This window comes from Lissotriton vulgaris, chromosome 6 (genome assembly GCF_964263255.1).
Source record: "Lissotriton vulgaris chromosome 6, aLisVul1.2, whole genome shotgun sequence".
Classification (NCBI taxonomy): domain Eukaryota; kingdom Metazoa; phylum Chordata; class Amphibia; order Caudata; family Salamandridae; genus Lissotriton; species Lissotriton vulgaris.
Genome location: NC_141694.1, coordinates 1,360,683,433 through 1,360,696,919, shown reverse-complemented (window position 1 = coordinate 1,360,696,919; position 13,487 = coordinate 1,360,683,433). Strand labels below are relative to the sequence as shown.

Genomic DNA, 13,487 nt, shown 5'->3' with positions numbered 1-13,487 from the left:
CACTGCCACCCTACACCCAGCACTTCCAACATGGATAAGAAAGGTAAAACCACAGAAGAGAACAAAACAGGTCCCATAGAAAATAATAAAAATGAAATATAACCCCCACCCTACACACATGCAGAGGCTATGGCCTACCCCCCCCCTAGCAGCGTGCCTGTCGCCCTATAAACCCGAAATTCAGGAAGAAAAGAAAAGTCGGAAGAAAGAAGAAAGCACAGCAGGAAGCGCAGAAGAACGAAAAAGGGGAGACAAAAGGAAAAAGAAAAAAGGAAAATAAAAGTTCACTCTTGAATACAGGGAGGGAGAAAAGGACAAGCTAATCCGCCACTCCCCAAAGAAAAAAGTGGGGGGAGGAGCCCACTTAACATCAGAGCTCCCGGGACCCCAGCCATCCAGTACACCCTACACTGAGACCGCCTAATCTGAAAGCACCAGCGTTATATTAAATCGCAACAATAGGAGGGATGGAAGAGACATTACACAATATGCGCGCTCAACACTTACAGGAGCAATTCCAAACCCTATTCCGCCCATACCGGGAATCCTAGCATCTAAGTCGCGAGTGACCAATACACCACGGCACCCGCCCAATCCTCGCCCCAGCCAGGGAAGAAACCAAGATGGCCACTCCAGGAGACTCTGAGACAAAGAGAGTTAAAATGGACGCCATCCTACACAGGCTACCCCCCGTCCCACTAGTCGTTGTTGGCAAGGCAGACACCCCTAAAAATCAAACCGAGCCGACTGCTCATTAGATATCAGGATAGGCAATCGGGGCTCCGACTGTGTCACAAACAGGACTGCAATAAAAGAGAGGAGGCGCTAAGAGCGGGGGCCCAACGATATCAAATAAATCCCAGCCAGCTGAAAAAGTCAACTTGCATCCCGCGCACGGTCCCCACATTTTCCCCACCCAGCATTTGGAGCCCGACCCCCATTAGGCAAGAGATCAGCGCAGCAAACATACAATCTAGCCTTGACCCGATTTCGGACGTCCTATAATACACAGCCCTCCATGCATGTCGTCCCCCTCATCAACAAGGGAACAAGATGGGAGCAGAGAGGAAGGGGGAGGTTCACTAATACAAAATGGACGACACCACCTACTCAACAATGATTCCGTTACGTTACATAGAGCCCCAAAGTTACTCGAAAAAACCAAGTACAGTAGGGGAGAAGGCAAGAGTTCCAGTAGAAGAGTTTGCAGGGGGACAAGGAGTAGAATAGCCAGCAGTCCCACCTCCGGCATGAGCTGCGATTCCAATGAAACAGTAGCCGAGTGCGGGAACAATGTATCCCCGGCATAGTCGACATGTAACCGTCTGTAAACACCAGGCATGGCGGGGCGAAACATAGTCTCACTTGAAATCCTCGGCAAAACAGTAGCATTAACAGGAGCCCTCAAGGTAGCGACCTGTCCGTGCTGGGAGCAGTCTCTCCGAATCTGTGCCAGGTCCAGGGCGATGTCGTCGAACTTGTTGCAAAGTTCTTGGGCGTCTCGTCGCAGTGTCGCCCGTAGTTCTCGGAGGGCAAGCAGGACATCTCTGCAGGTCGGGGCAGGCATTGTGCCCCCCTCGCGCCCATCGTCGAAAAGTGCAGTCAAGTCAATCCCTGGAGCGGCCGTGGCAGCACCGATAAGGGGCAATGGCGGACGGTCTCCTTTGTCCCGCGGGTCAACAGGGACTTCCATTGCGCCCACCAGCCAGGCACCGAAACAGGGGGGGGCGAGGTGAAAGCCAGCAATTGTTCCATCCGCCACCGCCGCGAGTTGCTACGCAGCGGCGGCAGCGAGGTGCCCTCTGCAACTGAACCAGGCGGTGTGGGTGAACGGGCAGGCAGCGATGCGCGGGCGAGTCCCACAGTGGATCCGAGTCGTCCTTTCCCGACTCGTAACAATGGAGCAGGAGCGCCGTGCGACGTTCAGCACTCCACGGCGCCCGGGACACTGATTTCTCCGTTCCAGGGAGAGCAGCCCCTTCCAGGATGCGGGCGCTCCTCAGGCGGGCAGCACGTCTTCACTCCATCGAGGTCCGGCGGTAAGCAGCGAGGAGCGCCAGGGCAATGGCGTCGGGACCGGCACCGGGGTATCTCAGCCCTCCGGACGAGCCGAGAGTCCGGACAAGCATGGGCGAGGTCAGCACGCCGCCCTCTTCTGAGCAGCCGATGAGGCAGGCAGGATAACAGGCAGGATTGTTCGACGGGGCACAAGGACTGGCGGAGCCGGGAGCTCACACGTCCGCTCCGGTCGCCATCTTGGCTCCTCCCCTTAGTTCCCACTTTTAGTTTAAGGTGGACCTGGAAAAAGTCCCAACAGACAGACCCCCACTGAGGTGTCAAGGGAGTGTCCCAGCGTGGTTTCCAGGGCCACCATGACCGCCACCCAAAAGGGACCCAGTGCATTACATTCCCTTGCCATATGTATAAAATCAGCATGATGGCAGCAAGAGCAGTGGCGTGGCTCACCGCCATAAACTTCCTGCAGGCTCTGGGGGTCATGCAAGCCATGTGGAGATAGTTAAATTGTGCATATTTTAGTCTTGTGTTCCTCTGGAATTTTTTGGAATAAGCTATGAACTTGTTCGAGTCTGGGAGCTCCCGATTTAAGATCACTCCCTATTTCTGGAGCAATTTTAACATGGGTCATCCCCGACAGCGAGCTGTAAAACCACTTTACTAAGTGCCTTGCCATTCCTAAGGTAAGCACATATTGTAGTACTACATGTGTCTTGGGTTCCTCACGGCTCATACCCCATAGGTCTTTGTATGTGCGAATCAAGGCCTCATAAGGGAGAAATGGGCTGGGTGATATCCCTGAACTGGCTACTAATTCTGCAAAGGGGTTAAGAGCATCCTGATAGTAGCAGTCGCCAACTGTCACCCAACCTGCATCAGTCCAGGCTGTTAATTGATCATCTGTGAAGAACCTCAGCAGGTCTCCGTGTGGGAGGCCCACCAGTGGCAGCTCCGGCGCATATAAGAGAGACCTCGCTGTTGTAACCACGCAGCATTTCCAACACCACAATGCGGCGGGCAATAACAGCAGCGGGTGAGAGATTTCAGTTACTGGGTTTAACATTTTTGCCATCAATGCACCCATATAGGTGAAGGATCCTACCAATCCCACACTCTCCTGTCTCCCCCCATCCAGCCACTGAGTAATCCATTGGATCTGCAAGGCCAAAAAATAAAGTTTGAAATTAGGCACTCCCAAACCCCCCTCTTCTGTTGGGCATGGTAAAGTCATCGCTAATGACACCGTCTGGCGGCCCTTGTCCCATATTCACTCTTGCAACAGGGTGTCTAAGTGACGGATCCAGTACAAGGGCGCTACCACCGGGAGATTAACAAAGAATGTAGGAGGCGAGGTAGCATAACCATTTTAGACTGGGAGATACAAACGATAAACAGCAGCTTAAAGAGCATCAAAAGAGGACACAGGATCTAAGAGATTTGAGTGATTTGCTGAAGTTACCATTCCGTAGGTCCTCTAGGGTATGGAATATCTGTATCCTCAGATATTTGAATGTTGTCTCGACCCCGTTGAAATCCGCAGGAAGCTCCTGTGGACAAGGTGTGCCCGGATGCACAGGGGACAAAGTAGGCCTTGATCTAATTGACCTTCAGGTCCGAAAGTTGCTCAAAGTCACGTAGGAGACTACGTTGTAAGAAAGTGCCCCCTTTTTGCATGGTTGCCCACACTTTTTTGCTGAACTGCTGATGTACTTTGACTGAGTGTGCCCTGGGCTTCTGCCAATCAGGCACCCAGGGCTTATGTTCTTTCCCTAAACCTGCATTGAAGACAAAACCCAATTGACACTCTCTGGCCCCAGGTCATCCCTTGGTAAATGGTACCCCGGGCACTGTGACCAGGATAGGGCCCCTAAGGTCTGCAGCACTTATTGTGCCACTCTTAGAGGCCCTGTACATTTACACTCACTGCCTTTGCAGAGTGCATATTTGGGTGCAGATCAAAGTGAAAAGTCGACATGGCACACATCCCTGTATGCCATGCCTACATCCCACTGCCCTGGCATAGATCAGCTAGCCCTCTAGCTAAGTACACTATACCAGTGATGAGGGTACAGGTGCATTAACCCAATACCCTGCAGTGTCTAAGCCAATTCTTAGACATTGTAAGTGCAGTAATGCCATTAAGAGTTAATGGTGCTAGGAGTTTTGTTTATGAACTCCACAACACCATAATGGCTACACTGAAGACTGGGAAGTTTGGTATCAAACTTCTCAGCTCATTAAACCCACACTGATGCCAGTGTGGGATATATTGAAATATGCCAACAGAGGGCATCTTAGAGATGCCCGTTAAAATGACCTAACACTAATGTCCAGGCTGAGTGGCTTCTCCCCAGCTGCCACCATCAGACATGTTTCTGGACCCCTGGGTCGAGAGCGTGCAGCTGCTCTTGGTGGTCTGAATCTATGCGCATCCTGGGGTGAGGTGCCAAGCCTCCTCCCCCAGGATGGGCAGGGTCCACGAAAAAGGAAGATTCAAAGGCTTGCCGCCTTTGTGAGCTTCCCCAGGCCTTTTGCTGCTTCCAGCAACTGGTCCCCACTGGTTCCTACCCCCACTTTGGGTTGGAGAACCAGCGGGAAAACCAAGTAAGTAAGGTAGGTATGCCCACCTTTGCCAACCGCACACCTCGGTTGGGTGGGTGGGGGGAGGGGGGGGGGAGGGGGGGATGGAGGCAAGTTGAGGCACAACTTTCAGTCCCCGCCATCTTGCAGATGGGGGGGGAGGGGGGGGGAAGCCAACCAGAGTAAGGCATCTGCCCCCCTCCCACTGGAGGATGGCATAAAAGGGGGTGTACCCACTACAAGGAAGGAACCCAATAGTCCCAACCTTTACTTACCTATAACAACCCTAAATCTAGTATTTAGGGACATCCCAAACCTTGCCTCCTCAGACAGGAAATGACTAAGAAGAAAAGAAGTAAGACCGAATAGCCGTGCAAAGAAGAGGAGGACGCCATCTGACTTAGCCTCAGCCCTAACCTCGAACCTGCAGATGAGAAAGTCCAGTGTGTCCTGCAGCCAGCAACCTCAAGAAATGAAATGAAATGAAAAATTATATTTATATAGCGCAAACATACCCGGAGGCCTCGCAGCGCTTGAACTGAATAATGTGGTGAGCAGGATAGCAGGGTATTTAGCACATTTTAGCGAACAGGTATGTTTTTAATGTTTTCCTGAAAACCATCAGGTCGCTAATCTCCCGCATGTTCGGCGGGAGCGAGTTCCACATCTTTGCCGCCATGTGTGAGAAAGCCCGGCCTCCCCAACGAGCCTTATTGACTTTGGTTGTGGTGGCAAGATGCAAGATGCTGGAACGAAGGGTTCTCGATGGAATGTAGGGTACAACCAAAGAACGCAGGATAGCTGGACCTGTTCGGTGAAATGCTTTGTGCACAATGCACATAGCTTTGAAGTGTGTTCTGGCAGCAATTGGGAGCCAGTGGAGTTCTTTTAGGGCTTTCCTTGCTGATTGCCAGCGGGGGATACCGAACAAAAGAACACTGAGGACCTGCCCTGCCTTTCAGAGAAAAGACTGTCTCCCGTGAACATGGGATTTATTCACCCACACTCTCTGGCCAAATCCATGAGTCAGCACCACTCTGCACCCATCGCCCACTGCCCGAGTTTGAGTGGCCCAACATCACAAGGATGTCACCTCAGCGATTCTGACTCGAGATCTGGTGATCTCTGACCTGCCTCGAATTCCCCAGCGAAGACTGCAGCCTCTTTCTGCAGGATTCCTGCGACCGGAGCTGGTGAGAGAAACCCTGTGCCTAAAGACACCCCTGCACCAGAAGTCCCATGGCTTTGGGTGGCCCAAACGATGGTGTCCCAGCATCCCCAGGCATCCTAACTTATCTCTCCAAACAGTGGTCACCTCCAGAAGATCTCCATCTTCGAGCCTGCAGTCTTTGTTGAAACCGAAGAATCCCCATTACAATTAACAGGGTACCCAACGCCAAACCAGCACCCTGCACCCCTGTATAGCTGCGTGTATACTTTGGGTACCAATTTGGATCCCCCTTTGACCTGAGCCTAACACCTGGAGCTTTGCTCCCACAACCCAGTGGCCTATTTGTAAGCAACCACCAACCAGAGACCCCCTATCCCTCATTGGATAACATTAAGCCTCAGCACTGTGCACCCGGCTGTCCTAGTGCTGCTGCAGGTGTAACAAGAGTGCTTCTTTGACCATGGTGTTCTTACCCTTGTTCTTACCCCAGAAACTCACCCCCACAGACACACTACTTACCTGGTAACCGTTAACTTCATTTCTCTCCATTAGAACCTATTGGCTGTTTTTCTCTGAAAAATGTCCGAAGTGTTGAGTTGATTTGTATGGAAACCTGAAATATTATAATTGTGCAAAACTGATTTTACTTGCCTTTTCTCTAGGAAATGTCCCAGTGTGATATCTAGGCATATCACACTGAGTAGAAAAAGCATTTATTTCACTTACCTGCGCCATACTTGGCTTGGTTTGTTATAGAAATAAAATACCTTAATATTTTCATACAAACAAAATTGGTCTGAGTTCAGTCTTTGAGTGAGTGACATAATTTGCTGATTGAGTGTGTACAACAAATGCTTAACACTACCTTCTGATGAAGCCTTACTGCTCGCCCACACTAGCACAAATAGAGAGTAGGGTGCTATCTACTTTTACCTTTGCCTACCTTTGGGGTTCCACTGGAGTCTGTGCACACTATACCTAACCTCATTTTGGTAGTTTATACATAGCCAGCTTCCTACGTAAGTTCTTTAGGAGAGGCAACAGTCGCATACTCCAGGTATATTAACAGGTCATCGCCATACAGGGAGATAATGTGCTCCCTGTCCCCAACGTCCAGACCCAGACCACTTCCTCGCCACCTAAACAATTCCCTTAAAGTATATACAATTTTATGGCAGTAGGGAACGCTGCACAAAATAGTGTACATCAAAATCTATTTCTTATAAATCATTCTAGCATATGCTCTAAGGTGGAGACGCCGAGATACGATGAGAATGGCACGAACATGCTTCATACTGTAGCGGATTTAATACTTGGAAATTATATATATTCTGAATTTTTTAACGAGAAACACAGAGGAGGCTTCACCTCGAGTCGAGGTTTTACTGATCCTAATTAGGAATCAGCCGGCAAATGCGGGTCAGGAGCGTGAAATATATAAAACAAGAATTATAGGAACTTGCTATTGAGAATCTTATCTAATAAGATATCCAATCTAAAACATAGCAAGATTGCCTTGACGAAGTCTTTCGGCTGTAAAGCCAGACGAAACACGTGTTGGCAAGATCAGTTGGCTACTTGTCTGAGATAAATTTGATGATTTGTACCCATTGACTGGAACTATTTTTGGAGGCAATAAAGAAGATACAGAAAACTGCATAACTTTGGAAAGCTATTATTGATTGAACTTTTATATTCTCTAGAGTTGCTCAGGTTGAGAGTTGTTGTGAAAAATTCCCTTAAAGGTTCAATGGCTAACGCAACAAGAGCGGGGACAAGGGGCCTCCCTGCCTGGTACCGCGAAAGATCTCGATTGCGAACATACTGTTCTAGCAGTTTTGAAATGCTCAGTGGGTGTCGCGTTTAAACGTTTTACCCATTTAATCCAGCTGTCTACCAAGCCCCTCCTCCTCATGACTTCACTCAGAAATTTCCATCTAATCGTGTCGAAAGCCTTCTCTAGGTCCACCGACAGCAAGGCCCCTCGTGGAAAGGATTGCTTTGCTGAGTGTATAGCCTCCTGAGGTTTAATGACATATTTCTCGCTGGGATTAATCCATTTTGGTCCTAATGTATAAGAGTGGGCATGTACGAGAGTAGAGAAAGAGCCAGTATTTTACTAAGGAGCTTAAAGTTCTTGTTTAGCATGGAGGGTGGGTGAAAATCCGCAGTGCAAGTGCCTGGAGTATTTAATCTGGGAAGGGGGATCACAACCGCATCCCGTGTGGATCCCTGCACTTTCCCCAGTCATAGAGACTCTGCACACAGGGCCTTCAGTCGGGGAATCAGACTCAGGGTATAGAGTAAATAGAACTCTGCAGGGAGACCATCTGGGCACGAAGTCTTGCCTGTGGCAATACTCTTAATAGCCACGCGCATCTCCTGAGCCAGCACTGAGGCTCCCAACGCCTCCCTCGCCTCTCGATCTAGTTCCCTTAGCTGCAGTGTAGCAAGAAAAGTAGCCTGGTTCCCCGGTGGTATGGATGGGGCGAGCCATATAAACCTTTTTGTAACAATCCTGAAACAGAGCATTAATGGCTTCAGGTGCATAGAGTCCCCAGTTCTAGATTGAATGTGTGTAATCGGTGCCCTCCATGACTCTGGTCTATTGAGCCATGCCAGAGTCTGCCTGGGCGTCCCTCTTCCTCCTGCGCCTTGTAGATGTAACCTCTATATTTATCGCATCAGAGCTTTTTTAGTGCAACATTGTAATGTTCATGTATCACCCTACGGACTTCAAAGGCTGCTGTCTCCATTCCCTGGGTATTATCTAGGTCATGTAGCCTGGCATCAAGTTCCCCTATGCACTTCGCGTTGTATTCCAATTGATTGTCCCAGACAATGCCCCCCGCACCACCGCCTTAAACACTTCCTATTCTATTTGCCTCAAGGGTGCTGAATCCGTGTTGACAGCAAAGTTGCCATCCATACCATTCCCTAGGGTTTCCTGGAAACACATATCCTCTAGGGAGTGTGTGTTACGCTGCCATGAGGGAATCACTGGGCTTTCTCCCATTTGTGTAAAGTCCAGCAAGAGTGGGCTGTGGTCAGAGCCCCAGATATTCGGAGTGTTATAGAACAACTCAAATTCTAGGAGCGCATGAAGGCATCAATCTGTGTGTGCAGTTGATGAATGGGAGAGTAAAAGGAGTAGTCTCGACACCCATATGCTGGATCTTCACATATCTGTTAAAGCCCAATGTCCCAGCCAATCCCTAAAATCCTCAGATGCTCAATGTGTACGAGCCCTCAGCAAGAGAGGGGAGGAGTCGGGGGGGGGGGGGAGTGATCCAGGGTAGCATCCGCCACACAATTGAAGCCTCCCCCTGCCCCCAGGAGCAGAGCGTCGGTACCCAATGAGGCCAGTGATGTAGAGAGTCAATGTAAGCATGATGCTTGGTCTTGGTTTGGGACATACACACTACCCAAGTTGATATTGCGAACCAACAGCCTTCCCACTAATAACATATAGCAACCCTCTTTATCAATGGAGGTGTGTAAGGGTTTGAACGGTACTCCTGCTCTGATCCATATCAATGTGCGATATGCATAGGCGGAGTAGAAACAACTGTCCCCTGCACCTACGGCACAATCTCTCCATCTTGCTTTGGGTAAGATGTGTCTCCTGCATCATGGCCACCTGTATTCCCCCTCTGCGTAAATATCTAGGTTTGTTATGGCCCTTAACAGTGGACCTCATTCCTCTAATATTCCATGTCAAAACTTTTAGCAGGCAAGTTGGGGCCTCCATATCCGGTCATTCAGGTGACATCTCCCCCTTCCACGTCATCCACCTCAATCTGGAATCTCACCAGCAACCAACAATCTACACAAATAATAACTCCCCCTCCCAAGAGCAGCTTGGCAACGGGCTGGTGTCCAAACTATAGGCCCACCGGCTTCATTATCAGGAGTCTCTACTAGTCCCAAGGCGAGACTGTCTGGGAGTGGCTAGGGTACAATCCAGAGATAGCGGACTTATACTTTGTCTGTGCTGGCCTATATTAGCAACAACTTCCAGGCACATTACTCATTGCAATACAAGGATATAGAATTTTCCATAGGTTGTGGCCCAGTGACAAAAGATTCCTTCAGAGGAGGTCATCAGCTGGTCACTAGGTTATTTTTGGCATTGTTATTATGTCTGCCCTTGAGGAGCCTGAGTCGTACCCACCTGACGACTTTACAGAAAGAGTATCAGCTCCAGAGGTGCCCTTGTGTGATCCCACAACCTCAGCCACTGCTTGAAGGGCATCCGCCCATTTCTGTTCAGTTTGGAAAGGATTTGCTTTTTTGGGGTCCCCCCTCGGGGTCCTCTTCTTCATCCTCTGCGGTCAAGGAGCATGTACTTTCTCCGGAAATGGCCATCCGGACCTGTATGCTTCCAACCATTCCCAGACTTCCTTGGGATCCTCACAAAAATGGATGGTTCCATCTGTATTTACCAAAGCTGGGCAGGGAATGTCAAGGAGTACTGCAGACCATCCGCTCGAAGAGCCCTTTTAACCTCCAGGAAGGAGGGCCGACTAGGTCTCATCTCCGCTGTGTAATCTGGGAATATAGAAACCTTGCAGTTATCTACAACAAATGGTCCCTCAGAGTGTGCTCTCCGAAGGATCACATCTATCCTTCGAGTAGAGGAGTCTTGCCACTACCGGGCGGGGGGGACAGCCTGGCGCCAGTGGACATGCAGGGAGCCGATGCACTCGCTCCAACATGTAGAAGGCTGACTGGCCCTCCGGTACTACCATTGTTTTAAGCCAATTTGTGAGGTAGGTGATCATGTTGCTGTGCTCCATCCCCTCAGGCAGCCTCACTACTCATATGTTGTTCTGTCTGTTGTGTCCTTCTGCATCCTCAATCTGTTACTCCAGTGTGCAGACTCTTTCAGAAAGTTCCTTAACCTGGTGTGTTAGGGATTGCTGTGTGGGCTGGAGGTCAGCGATTGAGGTTTCCACCACTTTCACTCTTGCTGCTAGTTTATGATGATCTGCTCTCAGCAGCCCCACCGACACTGTGCTGATGTCCTGTTTCAGCGTAGCCTTGGTGTCAGCGATTGCTTCCAGTATTTTGCTTAGTTGCGCCTGGGTAGGGTCCTCTGGGGTCTTAGGGTCTGGCTTCTCCAGCACTTGCTCATGAGAGACACCACCTGCCTCGGGGTACCACAACCACCTCAGTTAGGGTAGTCAAAAGAAACGCCCTGGGACCAGGTAGTACTGCCGGGTTCACTTAAGTCAATTATTCGCCAGTTTTTAGGGGCTTATCATGCCCTAACAATTACCAGTTCAGGATGCCGATGTTGATTGTTGATGTCAGGGCTCAAGCTGTTGCACGCTGTAGGGCACTTTTGCTCCACAACATTGATGCACATCTTCATCCCCTAGGCCTCGAGCTAGGCCTCAAATTTTCCGTGTGCCCAGGGGATATATAATCCACAGAAGCTCCCCACACTTTTAGTCACGGCTCATCAGGCCCCCTGTGAGCAATGGATCAGCAGTACCTCAGTATCTTCACCAGTACAGGTATAATGCCCACTATTGCTTCAACAATCCGAGAAATTCTGAATAATACCCCCTGCATGTGTTTACTTGCCTGTGCAATCACCTCTGGCTACGTAAGGTTTCAGGCCACATACTTCTCGGCAAACTCTGGACACAGGTGAAGTGTAGGCCCACAGCCCTCCTTTCCCTGTGGTACGAGCGGTGCTATCGTTCCACCGGTCCCAGAGTCTTCCTCTGAGAGGAGCCGCAGCCTCCATCTGAGATCCCAGACCCCGCTTACCGGCCTCTAGCGACGGCAAGTCCGCAACTCCCAGATGCTGGGTGAATCAATTGGGACCTGGCCGGGTGCTCCTTCACGCACCCCTTCCACTGCCTCAGGCTGTATTGTGGCGGGTGGCGTCAGCTTCTCACACACAGTGGCGAGTCGTGTGCGATCACTCCACTGGGTGTCATCGACCTCTTCTTCTCCCCAGGGAGTGTCAGACCTCTCGTCGCACGTCACCGACCCGCTCAGTTCCAGCCACCATTACTGCTGGCATTCGCCACTCCCGCTCAGTGTTGTGAGCAGGCGGGATCCCTTGACTCCTTTGCTCGCAGAGCCATGGCCTATCTCTCTGTTGGCTTGCCTCTGGCTCCCACATGGGGCTCTGGCTGGTCTGCCATCGGCTACAGGGTCATTCACCACCTCGAGGCCGCTATCTCTTTCGGGAAGGCTACGCCCGGAGAATCTTGCCAACCACCAGTTCCGGCAGGGATATAAGTGATTCAGACTCTCGTCTATCCCTGCAAGGGTACACCAAAGTCTAGGGTACCGCAAGCCTAAACAGGGGGCACCCCCACCATAGTGTATTGGAGGATGGTAAATGGGCCTGCGCAGAGCTACGGGCTGAAGCGGCTGGCATCATATGATTTCAAGCCACGCACAGCAGGAAGCTTGATTTTGGTGTACTTTTGTGATTTGGTGCAAATCTGTTCTGTTGTTGAAAAATTAAGGTTTAAAAAAAATAGCTATCTGGACAGTTGGGTTTAAGGAACTCTCTCGAGAATCCCTTGGACCCAATTTTAAAAAATAGAGCGTTCTGATTGGCCCAGGGAACTTTTTTTGTCTTGGGCCAGTTTGCTCCTGCGAGAGTCCGATTACCGGGGGAGCGAGTGCTCTGATTATTTTGTTAATGGGAGGGCGGCGAGCGCCCCCTCACTGCCTGAGCCATCGCAGGCCACATGGAGCCTACTATTAGGACCCACATTATTAAATATTGGAAGGCGGTCTATATATTTAATCCAAAACAAAAATAATATGCATAGTTGGTGGTTTGTCTTTAGTCCTGGCATTGATCTGACTTTCCTGTAGCATCCCTGGACAACACTATAATCTTATCAGTTCTTCTTTGTAAAAAACATGTGCTATTCTGTCAGCTGTGCTTTTGGGGAGGGAGTGCCTTTTTATCAGAAAGATGGGGAGAGAGTTTATTGCTACTTAAAGCCTGAATTCTCTAGGGATCTATGAGCTGATGAGTGATTCCTTATCCCCAGAAGTGGTGAGTATGTCAGGCAGATAATAAAGAGAGTCATTTAAATATTTTGGTGAACAGACTTGCATTTTCGAAGGTACATCTAGTGTCAAGGAGAATTTATAAGGATGATGTTGTAGAAATGCCACTTGCCAGAGACCAAGCAGCGTATTGTATGGAGGGCTTCATGCCCTGTAGTGGCTGTGCAAACCTAGTGGATCAAGTTTGCTCCTGTGACATATTTCATAGGATGGGGAATTTGTGGGTAAAGTATGTATCTATTAAAATTAAGATTACTAAAATGGTGATTCTTTAGGTGGCATAGTGAGTCGCTAGTCAGTTTTATGTAACCGTTGTTATAACCAACACACAGTCAAATTAAGACCTATGAGTCTGTGTGTTTACCTCGTTTTTCTAACCTTAATGTACAAGTCAATCACTAAATATGACACTAGATATGAAATTCTTTTTATTTTTAACATATTCCTTTTTCCGTTACCTTGCCATTGTATGCCAATTGGGGGATGACATAGGGTTTATGTTCTGTAAATGGAAACATCTGGACCTTTTTAGGTCGAGCATTCAAGACCTCTTGTATATACTTTAGTAAATACCTATATGTTTATGTACTTTTTGGGCTCTGGAGAGCAACTTGTCAGACTTGTCTGCTCCCGCATAGGGACTTTTTTCTGTTCAACTGTCTTCGTA

The 13,487-nt window shown here is 49.4% G+C and overlaps 1 protein-coding gene across 2 annotated transcripts in view; it reads left to right on the top strand.

The window, feature by feature from the left end:
* The window catches only part of USP34 (ubiquitin specific peptidase 34), a 2,709,276-nt gene that overhangs the window by 850,494 nt on the left and 1,845,295 nt on the right, over positions 1 to 13,487 (top strand). The gene's annotated exons all lie outside the window — the stretch shown is intronic.